The sequence below is a fragment of the Silene latifolia genome, chromosome X (genome assembly GCF_048544455.1).
Source record: "Silene latifolia isolate original U9 population chromosome X, ASM4854445v1, whole genome shotgun sequence".
NCBI classification, from domain to species: domain Eukaryota; kingdom Viridiplantae; phylum Streptophyta; class Magnoliopsida; order Caryophyllales; family Caryophyllaceae; genus Silene; species Silene latifolia.
The window spans coordinates 71,645,102-71,651,164 of NC_133537.1; the positions used below are offsets into that span (position 1 = coordinate 71,645,102).

At 33.6% G+C, this 6,063-nt stretch overlaps 1 pseudogene; it reads left to right on the forward strand.

Moving 5' to 3' along the window:
- The first annotated feature begins 2,597 nt into the window (after positions 1 to 2,597).
- Positions 2,598 to 4,992, forward strand: LOC141617606 (uncharacterized; annotated as a pseudogene).
- The last annotated feature ends 1,071 nt before the right edge of the window (positions 4,993 to 6,063 follow it).

A 6,063-nucleotide genomic window follows, 5' to 3' on the forward strand; every position in this document is an offset into this window, starting at 1 on the left:
GGTAACCGGCATGATTCTATGATTACCAGTCCAATGATATACATATTGTGTTGCATTAATTTCTTGAGCATTCATATGCATTGGAGATGGAGGAGGTTGTGGTTACGTGGTGTGGTGATGATGATGTTGTGATAAGGCCCAGGCGGGTTCTGCAGGACTTGCCCTGGTGTCCTCAGCTGCGAGCTGGCAGATCGGCTACGGTCGATATATAGTCTACCGGGGATCGGTATGGCTGGGTTGTACAGGTTATGAGATATGAGTTGAGATGGAGATGGAGGTGACGGAGGAGCATGCATATCATATTTTGTTGTTTCATTGTATTCCCTACTCAACCTCGTGGTTGACCCTGTGTATTCGTGAACACCTGTGACGATCCAAATATTGGGGAGCAGACTTGACAGGTTTATGAGACAGGATGGGAGCTTGATGGGCGTGAGACACTGGATCAGAAGACTTAGTAGCTAGACCATTATTTAGAAGACTTTCACTTTTATTTATATTAGTTCTTTGTAATTTGATGTAAAAGAGGTTTTGTAATAATTAAGTTAAAGTAATTATATAATTTGCCTTGGAGTTTAATTTGTTATTCACTACCTCGGGAAACCGAGATGGTAACAGTCCGGTTTATTAGGGAATGTCTTGCTAAAGGCTCCTTCATAAATCGGGGTGTTACAGAGATTCTAGGGAGAAGTCAGGGAGATCAGGGAGAATGAAAGGAGAGGGCTGGATATGGAAAGAGTTGTTATGGAAGTAATATTCCTTTCCATAAACAAAGTAGGGCATATCTAGGAGCAATCAAGAAAGGGCATTCAAGATCCCACATACACACGAAATACATTGTGCTAGCTAGATTTGCATGCCGTCGCCATTGTACTCGATCCCTCATTAATAAGCTAGTGCAATATTTGGAAGGGTACCGTCCATGCCGCGGTTGTTCCCACATTAGGTTTTCCGCGTCACCAAATCTTACGTGTCATCTTTAATTATGTTCTTTATTCCATTATTTAACATTGACGTAAACATCCAACCAATATACACCGAGTAAGACTACATTGACCTAATAAAACCTAAATACGGTAAAAATCACCTAAACAACTTGCACAATCTCAAGGACGTGATTTCTTCAAATCGACATCATGACATCCATTGCATACTCAAAATATATGTGAACATAGTTCTTCCCTTGAATTTTGAGTATGGAATATATGGATAAAAAATTGCAATCGGTGGAGAATTTATGGGGTTTATTAGTTTCATATTATTACCAAATAAAGAAAGAATCAAAGGATATAATATGGGATTTATAAGTTATAAGTTATTATTATTATTATTATTATTATTATTATTATTATTATTATTATTATTATGGTTGAAAAGGGCTAAAATCGAAGGAAGCATCGAGAGAATGGAGAAGATGGCTGCAGATGTTTAAGAACAAAGTACAAAATGTGTAGTTAGGGTTACGGGTGGAAGGGCGGAAAAAATTCGCTGAGGAGCTGCCACGTGTCTAAAATGACGTCATAGGGCTATTCTTTTATAAGTTTATATAGATAGATATAGATAGATAGATATAGATACAGATATAGATAGATATAAATATAGATAAAATATGTGATAAAACCTTTATATTTAACCTAATTATACACATGCAAACACATTTACACATATTAATTTGCATGCATGGTAGTATAATGAAACAAGATTCTTAATTTACCCTCAAGGGATATCTGTAAACTTGATCAAGGCTCGGTCTTGAGACGGTCTCCTCGAGTGAAAATCCGCTCCATTAATCCGCTCCTTCCTCTTCTTTTCATCAAAAATGCAACACAACAACTAAAATAATAGCTTTTAGTTACACCATCGTAATAACAACCCAAACAGGGGCGGCCCAATACTAGTGCAATCCGGTTCTATGCATAGGGTCCCAATGAGGGGAGGGGCCCAAAATTTAGTCTTCTTCTAATTTTGATACAATAAAAAAAATAGAAAAGCAAACCAGTGACATACCGTACTCCTTATTCTTTCTCTTCCCACAATTCCTTAATCAAAAATTAACCCCCACAAAAAATCAAAAATCAAACTTTATTTACTAATTAATTCTTTATCGAATCATCGTCGACTTCCTCTCATCATCGATTCTTTAATCATTATCATAGTAAGTTTTTTTTTAATCAAATACTTTTCGTTTGAATCGTTTCTCAGTACAGTACTACAGTTGTACTGTTTTTTTTCTTTTTAATAGTAAATACTTGTTTTTTCTTTAATTAATTGACTAATTGTTTATCTTTATTGATTTAATTATAGGTTAAACTTATTGAAGATTGAAGGCTTGTTATTCAAAAAATTGTGTGATTGTGCTTCAAGATATTTCTGGTGAATTGTTCTTACCTTGTTTGAATAGTTTCTTAATTCTTATTTGGTTAGCTGTTTTGGGATTTTGCTATTTGTTAAATCTTCAATCATGTCTTCTAGTTTTAGAAAACACGAATCCGGGTATGAAAAGCGAAAAAAAAAAAGAAAAAGAATTGAATCAATCTCAAAAGGGGGCTCTTGATAATTTTTTTTTAAAACCATCTCATAGCACCTTTATAAATAAGATGACGGATTGTGATGAGAATTTTGATGACCCGACACCCTTTGTTGATGATGGTTTAAAGGAAAATTCTGGAAATAACAATGTTCAAAGCAATAGTGGTAACAATGATAATCATATTCTAAGTGATAGTGAAACTCACAAAGATATCGATTATAAGGAAAAATTTGGATTTGATATATTTGATCCTAGAAATTGGGATGCTTTAGATTCTAAGATGGTTGATGTTGTTGTCGAGGAGGGCCTTAAAAGAGATATGACTATTGATCAAGGTCTGAAGGATAACCTCGGTAGATATTTCTCATCCACTTTTTACACTAAAATTTTACCGAATGGAGAAAAATCCGACAGAGATTGGCTTGTTTATTCAAAAGAGCTTGATAGTGTTTTCTTTTTGTTGTAAAGTGTGTATTAAAGGTTCTACAAGAAGAGGTGGATTAGCAACATATGGTTATGATAGTTGGGTACATCTTAGTGGTAGGCTTAAAGAACATGAATCAAGTTCAGAGCATATTCAAAATATGACCACATGGTATGATTTGCGTTTGAGACTTCGGAATAATCAAACAATTGATAGTATAAATCAATCTCAGATTAAAAAAGAAAAGGAGCATTGGTATCAAGTTTTGTTGAGAATAATTTCAATTGTGAAGTTTCTTGCTAAGCATAATTTAGCGTTTCGAGGTCACAAGGAGCGTTTGTACGAGGGTAATAATGGAAACTTTTTGGGTCTAATAGAAATGTTGGCTGAGTTTGATCCTATTATTCAAGAGCATGTTCGAAGGATCATAAATCATGAGACTCATATTCATTACCTTGGTCACAGAATTCAAAATGAATTAATACTTTTGCTTTCCTCTCGAATAAAGTCTGAAATCGTTAGAAAAGTAAAACAAGCAAAATATTTCTCCGTGATACTTGATTGTACCCCTGATAGCAGCCATCAAGAACAAATGACTATGATATTAAGATATGTTGATGTCTCTTCAAAATGTTTTACCATCGAAGAATCCTTTGTGGGTTTTTTTAATGTCAATGATACCACAGGTCAGGGCCTTTTCGATGTTCTACAAGTTGAACTAAAAAATATGGGTCTTGACATAGATGATGTAAGAGGTCAAGGTTATGATAATGGATCAAATATGAAAGGGAAGCACCAAAGAGTTCAAAAGAAATTGATAGATATAAATCCCCGAGCTTATTATATGCCTTGTGGTTGTCATAGTCTTAATTTGATATTGTGTGATATGGCTGAAACCTCTGGTAAAGCTAGAGAATTGTTGGGAATTATTCAACGCATCTACACGATATTTGCGAATTCAAATAAAAGATGGAAAATTTTTCAGGATAATGTAAAACAGTTAACTCTTATACCATTATCAGTCACTCGTTGGGAGAGTCGTATTGAAAGTATAAAGGCTATATGATTCGAAATAGGAGACCTACGAGAAGCTTTGCTTGATGTAGCTGAAAAAGATAATGATTCCAAAATAAGGAGTGAAGCAAAATCTCTTGCGTTGAATGAACTTGGTGATTTTGAGTTTTTAGTGGCAATAATCATTTGGTATGAAATGTTGTATCATGTTAATTTGGTGAGCAAGAGTTTGCAATTGAAGGATATGTTTATAGATGTTGCAATTAAAGAGATGAAGGGTGTAGTTACTTTCTTTGAGGAATTCAGAGAAACTAGTCTTGAGAACACTATTGAAGAAGCTAAAACGATTGCTCTTGAAATAAATATCAACCCCGTATTTCCTCAAAGACGAGTAATTCAAAGAAAGAGGCAATTTGATGATAATCAAGATGACCCATCGGTGGTTAATAATAAATGTGCTGAGGAATCATTCAGGGTTAATTATTTTTTATTCATTGTTGATCAAGCTATTGCTTCATTAAAATGGAGGTTTGAAAAATATCAAGAGTTTGAAAATATCTTTGGCTTCTTATTTACTTCTGGAAGACTTCTCTCCAAGGAAGACAAGCGCTTAAAATTATGTTGCAATGGTCTCGAAGATGCCCTTAAGAAAGATGAACAAGCTAACATTAATGCAAATGATTTATACATGGAGTTAAAGTTTTTGAGGGAGATCTTGCCGAAGGAGAAATTGGAACTGGTTGAGGTGTTAAACTACTTGAAGAATTTTAGTTGTTTTCCTAATGTGATTATTTCATATAGAGTCATGCTGACTATTCCAGTAACTGTTGCAAGTGCGGAAAGAAGTTTTTCGAAACTCAAATTGTTGAAATCTTATTTGCGAACTACAATGTCACAAGAAAGGCTCAATGATTTGGCGTTGATAGCGATCGAGAATGATATTTTAGAGCAATTGGAATATAAAGATATAGTTAATGTGTTTGCTTCTCAGAACGCAAGGACGCCAGTATTCAAGCGGGATTAACAATGTCGAATATTATTTTATTGTCCATTTTTGTAACTTATGACAAAGTACTGCATTTTATATTTAATGTTATGCCAAAAAACAATAATTTTGTATTGGTTTTATTATAAAATATGAATTTTTTGTATTATATTTTATAAGTCTTCGCCTCTTGGGGCCTCCGTCTTACATTTTGAAAAGGGCCACCAAAAGTTACGGGCCGCCCCTGAACCCAAATAATTTAGTTTTTAAGTGATATTTAAACTAAAAAACGTTTTTAAGTAGTTTTTAATGTAAAATCGTTTTTAAAGCCGAGATCTATTTACTAATTAACATGCATGTCGTTTTAAATGGAACTTAAAATAGAAAAATCTAAAGAAAAAAACAATTTTAAATTAAAAATTAGTACCCATACCTCTAATAAATTGTAAAGTGATGAAAGCAAGATTGATGTTGGCAAAAAGGAGCAATTCAGTGAAAAATTTAAGGCTTGATACATAATTAAATAATAACTGTCGTTACTCGAATTCGCAACTCGAATTCTCTCAATATTAACTATTGTGGAGAACACTAACTCCAACAATCATGTTTAAACAAAATTAAGTGGGTCTTCTTTCATTTTCCCTGTTTTGTTTTGTTGGAAATCAAAGCAAAAGAATGGTTTACATCTATTTGGTTTTTATGTTTTGGAAAAGGGAAGAGGAGAATAAAAAGAAATATTTAAAGTCTTTAACTCCGTGTAAAGTGAAGGGATGATGGACATTTGAGGTGTCCTCATATTATGAATGTTGGTTTAGGTGTCCATGAAGGATGAGGAGATGGGCACGTAAGTGTCCATTTGGCCCAATTATTCTAATTTACCATTTGTTTTATAACTGACTCGATTTTAATTTATAAGATAAGTTTTGGGATTTTTTTAATACGATAATTTTATTTTTAAGACAGAAAATATTTCAAACCGAAGAAATTTTCATAATATTAATGGTGTAACCGACGGAAGTGAGACTCAACTACTTAAATAACTTGGTCTGGTCACGCGTTGACAATAATCGCGTTATAGATATTTAATAACACATAATATGTTATTTTACT